Below are 13926 nucleotides of genomic sequence, written 5' to 3'. Positions count from 1 at the left end.
TAAGTACTTAAACTTCCCGTTTCCCTCTCTCTGGTCAGAAATCCCAACTTATGTCATGTATATACGTGTAAGCAGGTCTTCATTGCTTTTCCTATGTATTTTGTTAATGTTCAGTGAGTGTAAGCTGCTTTCTTCATTGCCTCTGTATGTTATAGTCAGGTTTAATTCATGCATCTTTTCCCTGATTTCTTAATTCAAAACTATCTCACTTCTGATTCTTTCCAGAAATAATTTCACATGTAACACTTTGTCTATGTGTGTTTTCTATTCTTGTTTACCTCTTTGTTTGTGACGGTGGACATCCCTAAACCATCATGAGTTCAGGCTTTCATTTCAATCCAATTACACCCTGTATTCTCACAGTCGAACTCGTCCGGCTTCGCCTCTCACTGGTCACTGTCCTCTTCTCTCAGTGTCCTTTTGTTGTCTTGAATTCCAGCAAACACAGTCTGTTTCTTCTCTGTTTCTCTTCAGTATTTTCCTTTTGGATCAAGTCCCAGCCTGGCAAAATACCACATTCAGTGCCTTTAAACAGTCATGTCACACTGTTCTTACCAGCCTGCTGTCCACCGTGCATGTTTCATCACGTGGTTTCTTCTTTTCTGTTGATCCTCTCAGACGTCTCTTTCAAGATTACTCCAAGCATGGCAAATCTGACAATCAATGTCCAGTGCTTTCCACAGCTCATTATCCCACTGTTCAACTGCCCCGCCTGTAATTTACAGTACATGTTGCACCGTGTGCTTTTCCATGCTGCTGCTGGTCCCGTCAGTTTGGTTTCAGTGTTAACGAGTCAGTTGCACTGTCTTTTGGCTGCTGTTAATTCTTGAAGTCCACGATGTTCTGTCGGTCTTCATCAGGAGATTAACTGTCCTTTGAGCTTCTTCTCAGGATGGGGACAAGTGCGAGGTCAAGCTGTAAAATTTTAAGCCAAAATCTGGCCTGTTTTCTCCCAATTATGCTACTCTAGTGGTTTTGGCGCCGTACTCAAAATTCCAGGTTGAGAGAAGTCCACCTTTATTTATCTGTAATCTGTGTTGACACACTAAAACATACAATTAATATCCTTTTCATTTCTTTTCTCAAAACCTCCATTCGCTTTATCTGCCTAGAGTTTAACTCATCTGTTTCTCTCTCTGGGTGCTCACTCGTCACAGTCACTTCCTTTTATGCGCATGTAACTTCCTGTCACACACACACAGCTTCTCAGAGCAGCTCAAGCTGCTTTTCTGTTTCTGCAGGCTAATCAAACTTATTTTGTATTTACAATCTACAAACCCTCTGTAATTCTACTAACTTTTGATCTAAAATGTAGCATCATTCACACAATGATTTCATAATCCTCTCACACACACACCTTTTAAATAAACTAAACTCTTATAACATCACTCATGCATCTCTTAAATTAAAAACACTTTCAAACTTTAAAACATCCTACTTTACATCACCAAAGAAATACCTCTCACACCTTTATTCATCATTCAAAACCTTCTAGTCACCGCATTCACACACTTAAACTGTGACTAGAGTTAAGGAATATAACTCAAAACACACTTTCCTAAGAGTATTTTAGACATGCTTGTCATAATCAGAAAGAGCAAGTAAAAAACAAACAAACAAAAAATTGAAACCTCCATTAATTCTCACCGCACACACAAGAAATTAAAAATAAACCACACCAGCAACTAATGTTGGAGAAAAGTTACTACTGAAAGTGATGTGTTAGTCTTAAGTATATACAGTGCACTCAATATATTTATATATCTACATCCAAACTCAGTCAATTACTATACATCCACTACGGCAACTCAAAACTTTATTTATAGTCCTCTAATAAACATAAATGGCATTTGAAACACACACTCAACAATGTTTGCAGCAGTATTTGTAAAACCAACTGTGGTTTAAACAGTTCACTGCTTACTCATTTGCATTTTCACTCACACACACACCGTCTAAAAATAGCTCCAGCATTGCCTCAGACTCCTTTCACACAGAGATCTCTTATTTTATATTACAACGACGTCTTATATTTACAACCACTGTCAGATCTGTCAGCTTTAGCGCCTACACAATTTCGACAAATTTAAAATAACCGCCCAGCGGATAAACTCCCTGAGTTTTTTGCGACCAATTAACCAGTATCAGACTCTACTGTTTCTGGCCTCATCTCTAAAATCCCTAACTCAATTTAAAAGCGTCAACCAACCCAAACTTTGCCTGAAGCTCTATTTTTGGCATTACACAGCCAAGGCTTACCCCGAAGTTTTAAGTTAAAGTTACACGCCCGAAGTCCAACTTCTCCTGTCCAAAAAAGCGCAGGTACCGTTCCAAACGGTAAGGAGACTCTAACTCCTAGCTTCATTCCAGGATGCCCTGTACCCCACAGTTAAGCCAAACTGAACTAACCCTGTTCGCCGACAGGTCAATGTCGCGCGTCCACAAAAAGGAGGGAGCATAACCTCCGGGCTCTGCGCTTCCTAGCAGACTCGAACTGCCGTTCTAGAATAATTTATAATACTTTGAAACAACAATCAACACCCAAAACAAGTGTATAACTGAGGCAGATCGACCCTGATGGACAATGGGGACTCTAACCCACAAAATGACCAACCAAGGTCTGACCTAATGACCAACCGGGACTTTAACCCACAAAATGACCAAATACCCTACCAAACTACTTGAGACTCTAACTCAATTTCTTTGGGACTTCAACCCAGTATTTAAACTTTTCCTGGCAGACTCTAACTGCTTTAGCAGACTTTACTGCTTTCATTTCTTCTTAGCAGAACTCTAACTGCTTCAACTCATGAAATTTTCATCAAAATCAAAACAGACATCCACCAGTAATTTCAGTGAGTAGACTTAAATTTTATCATATCCAATTTGGCACACTTTGGAAATAATTCAACAGGTAGTGCCTTACCTTTTGGATAAGCCGGCTTATGCCCACTCACTTCGACCACTGGAATTCATGTCTGCCCGTCAGACCACCTCAGAGACCACCAAATTTCTCCATCTAAACCTCCAATCCTCCCTCCTCAACCACTGGACGAAGCCCCCAAATGTTAAGGTTCACAATTGAGGAAGGAGAGTACAAACCACCCATGGTCCAGAAGGTCTTGGTCAAACAATGATTTTAATGAACACACGTGTGGGAAGACAACTCTGTACGCAGACAGCAATTGATCTCCGACTTAATCAAAGCATAAACAGATATTTTATAGCATCAGGGTTTGATTTACTGACGCCCCTTCATGCGTCACAGATACATTTTATACATAGATCAGATCAACACCACAATGGCCTTTAACCCAGAAGATCATCTTCTATTTTCATGGCTGGTACTTTCCGTTCTTATCTTAAAGTGAATTGTTCCTCTTTCTTGTCGAGACATGACTAATCTCTCCTCTAAATAAATCTAACTCATGTGTGTGTGTGTGTGTTGACCTCACATGCTCTTTCTCAATTCACCTGTTGCACTTCTGACCTTTTACCAGACCAGAGGCTCACTGAGACTATATGTATGTCTTCTACTAAATAAATGTTTTAACCAAGAACCTCTACTAAAACCTTAATATAAAATGATCTGATATATAAGTGTTTTGTAAGCATGTATTGCAATTCCTTCTATGGCTCCAAGTCACTTGCACAATAGATTGTCCGGACATCGCGCCGAACAAAGCTTCCGACCCCCAATTAATTGACCGAGCTCCAACTCTTTAATAAGCACAGATATGCATTATGTATAAAATAGTCATAACTGCACCTGAAATACAAGGTCAACATAATAACTGTATGCATAACATCTTAAGGCCTTCTTAAAGCTATCTGTTACATTGTTAAAGCCTCGTCTTAGCCTGCTGCTCAAAATAACTTTCACTTCTGCAAAACTCTCCAAGCCTGTTTCCTGTCCTGTTACTTTTAGCCTTTCTGAAAGACACAGACTGTTCAACCCCTGAATGCAATATAAACTCCAGATTATATTATTAATGCAATGGTAATGATGACAATTATTTAACAATAGCAGTAAAATAATTTCCCTGCTCCACACGAGACACTGTGCAGTCCCCACAATCCTTTTAGTAAACCATCACTCATTCCTGCAGCCGCATCTGCAGCAACACCCATATCAGGAAGAACATAATAATCCCTTATTAAGTGAAAACTAGAGATCAAAGTAGTTTGAAGTAGTTTAAAAGGGTTGAAAACAGACCCCACTGAGTAGATATAAATATAGAAAGTACAAAATAAAGATAAACAAAGGGAAAATTACAGTAGAAATTATCTTTAGAGTATTTGAAATTAATAATAGCAAGGATAACAACCTGTAAAGTGATATTATCAATGAAAAACAGTTGGCATGATGACCATGCCTACAATGTATAAAATGGATATAAAGCAAATAATTCACACGAAAATATTTTAATAACATAAATAAAGTATATTAAGGCTGTGTCACTGTTCAGCCAAGGACAGTGTGTGAAAAGGTAACTGTCTCCACCTTGGGAAAAGGATGATACTGCAGGTCATCTGAAGCCCTTGATGGATACAAAATAAAATATAAATATTATAATAGAACTGCCTGGTCCGCCATGCAACAGAGAGAACAAATGTGACCGCAGATTGGATGAATTCTAAATTATCTGTTTGCTGAATAAGATGATCCTAACTATCAAATTGGCTCAGTAGTAGTATAATGGTACACACGAATAAAACATTATAATATGCTATTGCTGTTATATAAGACAAAGAGGATAATATTAACAATGACATAATATTAATATGAAGAGGCACCTTAGTCGGTTATGATGTGAGGTGGATAATTGTTAAGCAGTAGTCTGCATCAAGCTTAAGGTTTGCTGAAACTCAGTGTAATGACATGTGAGATGAAGACAATACAGAGAATAACTAAACTAATGAAGTGCATAGAGGCACTTGACCAGCTTGAAACCTATCATTCTAGAATGACACATTGCTGAGATATAGAGCACACCTATAATAACAACCAATAAGCAAAACCCTGTAGACAACAGCTAAAACTACAGGATTGAGAAGCTGAATTAAATATGTAGACACTGCTAAGCTGATGAGCATGTTCCACATTTTCTTTTTCGTTTCTTTTAGAGCAGAAGCTGCTGTAACACACCCAAAGAAAGACTCTAGGTCTGACCAACCGTCTCAGTCGTGGGCAAAAAGATGACAGTCAATAAAATTCTAAAAGATAATTTATTGACGAAAAATATATCAAGAGATAAAAGATAAAACAGTCCAGTGTCCCACTTATGAATTGTATAAAAACACACAGTCCCAAGGCCAGAGCCAGCTATGCCACACGGCCAAGTTGCACTCCACATGTTGCCTTTAACAGGGTTAGAAGTTGTCCTTGGAGACCCACCACCCTGCAAGCATATAGTCAGTGGTCACTCAAGCCTCTGCAACTCTGCTGCCTTTAGGCTGTGGCATATAATAGGCCCTGGACTGCACAGAGAGACAAAACGACACACTTAATATAAACTTCATAGCGCAAAACCCATCCATCCCAAACATATCTGATTTCATCACATTACATACCTGCACAGAGAGACAAAAACGACACAGCAGTGTCTGTAGTGTGGGCTATAAGTAGACAAGTGTATCAGTGCAATCAAGTACACCTGCCTCTAATTAGTCCAACCCCATTCCAGCCATTGGCTCACCAAAAATGTGACACACACAAAACCACTCCCAACCCAGTGCAACTTCACACAATAATATGGAGCTGAATTAACACAGGCACATTAGTCTACCATGTTACAAGCTGCATGCTATTAAAAGCCAACATATGCAGACTTCTGCCTTGTTCGGATGGCAGCATTTTTTCTTTTTTCTTTTGTGTCCTGACACGTTTATGTTTTTGTTTTTGTTTGATTATTTTGTTGGTTTTGGAAATGAATTTAAACGAACTTTGTGACAATACTTGAGAATCACAGTGACACATAGTGATTAGGCATATGATTGAAAAATGCCTAGGTTTAGAGCTGTGAGCTATGAGCTGTGAGCAATGCAAAGTTAAATATATATATGTATAAATGGGAAACAACCCTAACTTCAAAGTTTGAAATGTGTGAGATCCATGATTTGTTTGAAAAACTAGAAATTATTTAAAACTGCCTTAAGTGAAAATGTAGTGTTGCATCTATTCTCCCAAACCAAGACAGAAACAAAGAAGAAGCATTCTGTAACTTAAAAATAAGGCTGACGTGTTGCCAATAGACTAAAACACTAATCCGCAGGTGGCTATCAGGAACAGAGAGGCGAGCAAAGTCACAAACACCAAGGCTGCAGACAGCCACGCAGAAACAGCAGATAACATAGAGACAACGCCTGCTAGAACCGTGGAGAGGAAGGTCACTTCACACGAGATTGTAGGAGGAGGCCACAGAGAAATAATGCAAAACAGTTTTGAGGCAGCCACTTAAGAACTTATTTGACCTTACAGCACAGGCCGAAATTGTGTAGGTTACGCAGTAACCACAAATAGTAGAATAATAGAAGCAAAACCACTTTCTTCTTCATATTCAGCACAGAGCGCTGAGCTGATAGCTGTGATTCGCGCATGTGAAATACACAAAGATAAACAAATAAACATTTATACAGACAGCCAGTATGTTTTCTCTGCTGTGCATCATTTCGCAAAACTTTGGCAAAACAGGGGAATGATTACATCAACCGGAAAGCCGGTTCAGCATGCCAGCCTGCTACAACGCCTACTGACTGTAATACATTTACCACAACAACTCGCATTGTGTAAATGTGCAGCACACAAAACTGATGGCTCTTTCATTACTACAGGCAATAACTTTGCTGACAGAGCAGCAAAACAGGCGGCGCAAACGACAAACATCACATTGATGGCAGTAGACACACATCAGATTCCACTGGATGTGTTGAAAAATGAACATAAAGCAGCAAGCACAGCAGAGCAGGCAAAATGGCTAAAACACGGTGCAGTTCTGACAAACGACTTAATGATGTGTTATGGCAAGCCAGTGTTGCCAAAATCCCTCCACAAGATGGCGCCATTAGTGACTCATGGCTGTACGCATTTGTCATCGGGGGGAATGACCTGTATTGTCAACTCTCATTTCTACACTGTAAATTTTGAAACTTCAGCAAACTTCAGAACGTGCATGACGTGTCAAAAATATAATGCTCAGGGAAATCTGCGACCAAAAAGAGGCCGTTTTCCCACTCCGCCTCACCCTTTTCACACAATTCATATGGATTTTATTGAGCTAAGCGAATGTCAAGGGTCGAAATATGCCCTAGTGGTTATAGACGTGTTCTCCAAGTGGCCAGAAATTTACCCAGTGAAAAAGGCAGATGCAATTTCAGTAGCAAAGTGCCTGTGCAATCACTTCATACCCACATATGGCATCCCAGCTTTGATACGATCAGACAACGGCACTCATTTTGTAAATGATGTCATCACTAAGGTCTCTGAAGCACTCGGTTTCAGCATAAAACACCATTGTGCGTATCACCCTCAGAGCGCAGGCCTGGTAGAGAGAACTAACGGCACTATAAAACAAAGGCTCAGGAAATGCATGGCAGAAACAGGAAGGCCGTGGCCTGAATGTTTGGGTTTAGTGAAAATGTGGATGCGCTTAACACAAGGCTCCCATAAACTCACTCCATTTGAAATCATTCATGGTAGGCCGTTCCCACTGCCCATCACCAGTCAACCAATAGACAAATCAATCAGAGAAAACACATTAGCAGAATGGATGTCTAAGCTGTTAGAAAACAAAGAGATCATTGTACATAATCAACAACCTGATGATGTTTCTCCAGTGTCTTGCAGATTACAGCCCGGTGACTGGGTTCTGATCAAGGTGCTCCAAAGGAAAAACTGGAGCGCACCCAGGTGGGAGGGACCACATCAGGTTCTCCTCACCACGCCCACCGCTTGCAAAATAGCGGAACGACCATCTTGGATCCATCAGAGCCATTGCAGACGAGTAAGTGAAGCCATCTAAACTCAGCCGACACAGGCTCGCCCAATTGTCGTGATCTCGCCCGGTGGAGGGAACAGCCTTTCTGGCCGGGGGGTCTACTCACGACAGGAGGGTGTGTCCTGTTGTCATGAGGTGGTGGCTCCTAATAACTGCAGCGGCCCTGACCCTGGCCGGGCTCCTCACCTTTGCTTCCGTGAGGGACAACAAGTCACGCTATATGAAGAAAAGGCAGACACTGTATGACAAAGGAAAGTACACCAAGTTTCCCCATGGCTACGCCACTAACTTCTGGTGGCAGTTTATGAACACTACAGCTCACTTGAATAATAAAACTGACTGCTATGCATGTACCCATATGCCCCTATCCTCACAGACGTCTGGCCTGTGGCCGTACAGCATACCTGAAGATCGCAGTTGGTGCCTATTGGGCCTGGAAACACATCCAGGCTACGGTACTCTTTGGTCCAAGGCCAACTACAGCATCCCAGCAAAAGCTACCTGGAGGTCATCATCACCCACAAATGTGAACTGTTCCGGACAGACCTACCTACTGACCTGGCCCCAAGTCTCAGACCCACTGCCTGATGTAATTCTACTGAACAAACTGAACGCATCACAACTGCCAGTATGTGTGATGAACAATGGATCGCGGGCAGTGGGGGAGCTGCCTACTCACCTATGTAAATACATATACACTTTCTGCCCACCGCGGAACGAGAGGAAGTGTATGGCCTGTTCAATCAACGAAACCTGTGCCAGTAACACGACGCTGATGAGCCTCAACTGTCGCTCCGACTACAGCTTTCAAATGCCACTACAAACAAAGACTCAGTACCAGACAGGATGTGCACGGATGGCACCCAGCAGTAGAGGAACCAGAGTTTTGGCTGACTGGTACTTCCTATGTGGCAATAAGGCTTATCTGTCACTCCCTGAAGGTTGGGGGGGTCTGTGCGCCCTGGTGCAATTATCAGATCACGTCTTCTTCATGCAAAGTGTTGCACTTCACCCAAGCAGGGATAGAGACGTGAAGTGGACATCGCCTCACCCAATTCTTTCGGCATTACAGTGGACACTGGAGTGCCGGGAGAGTTTCGCATCTGGGGAGGAGGAGTGAAATTCTTACAGAGCTTGGTCCCCGGCATTGGAGTTGCCGAGGTGCGGGATCACGTGGAAATCAACCGATATGCTCTGCTACGACACATCAACTTAACTAAGACCCTGGGAACGGCCTTAGCAGGAGAACAGAAGGCCATCAGAACGATGGTGCTGCAGAACAGACTGACACTAGACCTGCTAACAGCATCACAAGGAGGAGTTTGCAAGCTGATCGGGGAGACATGTTGCACTTTTATCCCTGATGGATACGAAGCTGGAGGAGACATTTATGAAGCTTTGCAGAACTTGACCGTTCTGCAACAATATCTCACTGACCACACACCTGGAGCAGCTACAGCACAAGGCTGGCTGGACTGGCTGTTCGGCGGTTCATGGCTGGCTGCTGTAGCAAAACCGTTTGTCCTTCTAGGTCTCATCATGATAGCACTGCTCATATTAGTGTTGTGTGTGTTGCCATGTCTAAGAGTAATGATTTCAAAGATGATAACAACTACAATGACTGCTTATGTTGCCGTGCCTCAAGAAGAACAGCATCCCATTGAAATTCTGTTAGAGGAACTTGTAATAGCTGCTAATAAATGACGTGGTGATTAAAAATGATTTGTCAAGTGATCATGCACTGATTAACACATTAGTAGTTTATACAGGTACAACATAAGGTTTTCTTATTCTTTTATTTTTTTTATTTTTTTTTTATAGTTTTAGTTTTATTATTTTCCTTCGTTATCACTTTTGTATTTTCTTTTACTGTGTCTTCCTTAGTCTTTTTCTTTTTTATTCTTTAGGCCACATGATTTACATTTCTGCTTTGACATTTTGACCATTAAAAAATTGCTAAAGATACGTAATAAATACCCTTGACAGACAATTGTTGTATACATTTAAAATAAGTTAAAACAGGGGGGAATGTTAGTGGAAAATGATTCTATGTTTCTTTACCTTCTTTTAAATGTACAAAGATGCCTTTTCTCTGCCCTTTGTCTATGGTTAGATTAGTTTAGAATTATCCTTTTAGACTTTCCCAGCGAAGACATATTGTTTTGGGACATATTGTTTTAGATTGTTTTATCTCTCACAGCTTTCTCCCAGCTCTCTGCTGACGAGACTAGCGCCACATATGGAGTTGTTCATTTTATCTGTTTATTATTTTCTTATCCTGTTCTCACTGTCTTTCCTATAAAAAGTGCCAAGCCTCTGTTCACGATGTGAGTTGTTCTCAGCAGCTCACCCGTGTTCACGTTAAAGCATAAAAAGAAACCTTGTCTAATTGTGTCTTTATTTCTCCTGGGTTTTTTACAGAGTTTTCTCCCAACAGCCTCGAATGGAGAGACGCCTGTAGCCGACGAGGCAAGGCTATTGTGAGCGTACTCCACCCACGTCAGTTGCTTGCTCCAGGTGGTCTGATTAGTGGACGTCAAGCAACGGAGAGCTGCTTTGAGTTCTTGGTTGGCCTGTTCCGCTTGACCGTTGGTCTGTGGATGAAAACCTGATGAGAGACTGACCTGGGCCCCTAAGGAGGTGCAGAACTCCCTCCAAACACGCGACATGAACTGTGGGCCTCAGTCTGAGACCACTTCAGCGGGGATCCCGTGGAGGCGAAATACATGAGTCGACAGAAGCCGGGCGGTCTCCAGGGCAGTGGGGAGCTTGGGGAGAGCAACAAAGTGGGCAGCTTTAGAAAAACGGTCGACAATGGTGAGGATGACTGTGTTACCTGATGATGGCGGAAGACCAGTGACAAAGTCAACCGCAATGTGGGACCAGGGGCGGCTTGGCGTAGGTAAGGGATGAAGTAGGCCAGCAGCGGGCTGGTTGACAGGTTTATTCTGGGCACAGGTTGGACAGGCAGCGATGAATTCTTGGACGTCCTTGGCCAGTGTAGGCCACCAGGCGAACCGCTTGATGAAGGTGACGGTGCGATGAATGCCCGGATGACAGGTGAGTTTTCCGCCGTGGGCCCATTGTAGCACTCGTGAGCGAACGGACGTGGGAACAAAGAGCAATCCCGGTGGACCAGTCCCCGGATCTGGTTCTGCCCGCTGGGCCTCCCGTATGGCGGACTCGATCTCCCACCACAGGGCTCCGATAACGCATGTGGGAGGGAGAATGGGAGCCTCACGGGTGGGGTCCTCTGAGGCGGTGAATTGGCGGGAAAGGGCATCGGGTTTCACGTTCCGGGAGCCGGGCCTGTAGGTGATGGTGAAGCAGAATCTGGTAAAGAACAGAGCCCACCTGGCTTGTCGGGCGTTTAGTCGCTTAGCCGACCGGATGTATTCGAGGTTCCTGTGGTCAGTCCATACCACAAAGGGTTCCGTTGCGCCCTCTAGCCAGTGGCGCCACTCCTCCAGGGCGAGTTTGATTGCCAACAGCTCCCTGTCCCCGATGTCGTAGTTCTGCTCTGCAGGAGAGAGACGACGGGAGAAGTAAGCACAAGGGTGGAGCTTACCCTCTAGTTGCTGGGAGAGAACTGCTCCGACCCCTACATCCGAGGCGTCCACCTCCACGATGAACTGCCGCTTGAGATCCGGTTGCCGGAGGATGGCGCCGACGCGAAGCGTTTCTTTAGCCGGGAGAAAGCCTCCTGAGCCAGATCATCCCAGCAGAAGGGTACCTTAGGGGAAGTTAAACGGGTTAGTGGCAAAGCAATCTTGCTGTAGTCACGAATGAACCTCCGATAAAAGTTTGCAAAACCGAGGAACCGTTGAAGCTGCTTACGGTTAGGCGGAGTGGGCCAGTCTAAGACTGCTTGTACCTTAGCTGGGTCGGTTCTTAAATCGCCCTGTTCGATGATGTAGCCCAAAAATGACACAGTACTCACATGAAACTCGCACTTCTCCCCTTTAACAAACAGCCGATTCTCCAGGAGGCGTTGCAGGACTTGTCTGACGTGGTGTACATGATCCGAGAGAGAGTGGGAGAAGATGAGGATGTCGTCAAGGTACACAAACACAAAAACAATCGATGAAATCTCGGAGAACATCATTGACTAGACCCTGAAAGACAGCTGGAGCATTAGTCAGTCCAAACGGCATGACCAAGTATTCAAAATGGCCCAGGTGCGTGTTGAAGGCCGTTTTCCACTCGTCACCCTCTCTCATCCTGACTAAGTGGTAAGCATTCCGCAGATCGAGCTTAGTAAAAACGGTCGCCCCCTGCAGGAGTTCGAAGGCGGAGGATAAGAGTGGCAGAGGGTATTTCTTCTTAATAGTAATGTTATTGAGGCCCCGGAAATCAATACATGGCCGAAGGCTTTTATCCTTCTTAGTGACGAAAAAGAACCCGGCAGCCACAGGGGATGAAGAGGGGCGAATCAGTCCATCAGCCAAGGATTCATTAATATACTTCTCCATGCATTCACGTTCAGGTTGAGAGAAACTGTATAAGCGACTAGTGGGAAGAGGTGCACCCGGGAGCAAATCAATAATGCAGTCGTACGGGCGATGAGGAGGAAGAGAGCGGGCTCGGTCCTTACAAAATACTTGCTTGAGATCATGATACTCTGACGGGATAGCTGAAAGGTCAGGGGGCTCGTGTGGTAGTGGGTTAGCTGCTGTAACGGGAGTGGCTGCTGTCAAACAGGTCATGTGACACTCCTCCCCCCACCCCTGAACCCTCTCCTCCTTCCAGTCGAGCACGGGGTTATGCTGGCGTAACCATGGAAATCCTAGCACCAGGGGCGTGAGAGGGGCTTCAAAGACGTAAAACTGCAACAGTTCAGTGTGATTCCCAGACAGCGTTAGGGACACGGGTTCTGTAACATGAGTTACGTCGGGAAGACGTTGACCGTTTAAAGCGGTGACCCGCAACAAGTGGGGTAATGCCCGTGTGGAAAGCTTAAGTTTGAGAGCCAGGGAAGCATCCATGAAGCTCTGCTCCGCCCCAGAGTCAATCAGCGCCTGAAGTGAGTGAGAGGCAGAGTGGACAGTCACTTTAGCAGCTAGCATGAAGCGTGGAGGAGAATGTGAGAAGGAGACCTCGCCCACCCGTATCCTCCTTTCTACCGGCGGGCGGGGTCTTTTGGCCGAGCAGGACAGACCTTGGCGAGATGGCCCTTGCGGCCGCAGTAAAAGTACTCACCAGACTGCCATCTGCATGCCCTCTCCTCCGGGGAGACTTGGGAGCGTCCGATCTGCATGGGTTGCTCCTGCTCGTCGCCGCGGTCCACTTCCCGATCGCTACCTCCGCTTCCGCCGGAAGCTGACTCCGCTCGCCCCAGAGGCCTCTGGGAACCGTAGTTGCTGGCCCGGCGACGCGCCCTCAAATGTTCATCAACCTTAACACATAAGGTGATCACTTCCGACAGAGTCTTGGGCAGCTCCCTCATTAACAGTTTGCCCTTAAGTTCATCACAAACATTGTTCAATAAGGTACTTATCAGCGCAGGCTGCCCCCATCCAGTCTCCTCAGCCAGTGTCCAAAACTCCACAGAGAAGTCCGCCATACACCGTCTTCCTTGTTTTAAGTTCAGCAAACGGTGGCCCGCTGCCTCAGCTCCGGTGCCCCTTTCGAACACACTTTTGAACTTTGAGAGAAAATCAGCATAGGTAATCTCTGGGCTAGTTCGTAACACAGCTTGAGCCCAGTTCAAGGCTTGACCGCGGAGTAACTGAACGAAAAAGGCTATCTTAGCTCCATCACTCTCATACGTTCGTCGCAGCTGCCTAAACTGCAACGTAATCTGTGTTAGGAAACCAGCACACTTGTGGAACTCACCAGCGAATGGCTCCGGTGGCGGTAAAGCTCGTTCCGGGGGTTCCGCGGAAGCGGGGGCTGGTGGCGTGGAGAGTTCCGGGGCTGGCGGCTGTGC

General features: G+C 44.6%; 1 pseudogene; it reads left to right on the top strand.

The window, feature by feature from the left end:
- The first annotated feature begins 5638 nt into the window (after positions 1-5638).
- On the top strand, positions 5639-9738 carry LOC146719103 (uncharacterized; annotated as a pseudogene).
- The last annotated feature ends 4188 nt before the right edge of the window (positions 9739-13926 follow it).

This window comes from Copadichromis virginalis, linkage group LG1 (assembly GCF_057382275.1).
Source record: "Copadichromis virginalis isolate Kocher_CV1m ecotype Utaka linkage group LG1, C_Virginalis_male_GT1.1, whole genome shotgun sequence".
NCBI classification, from domain to species: domain Eukaryota; kingdom Metazoa; phylum Chordata; class Actinopteri; order Cichliformes; family Cichlidae; genus Copadichromis; species Copadichromis virginalis.
This window is presented reverse-complemented; position numbering and strand designations above follow the sequence as displayed.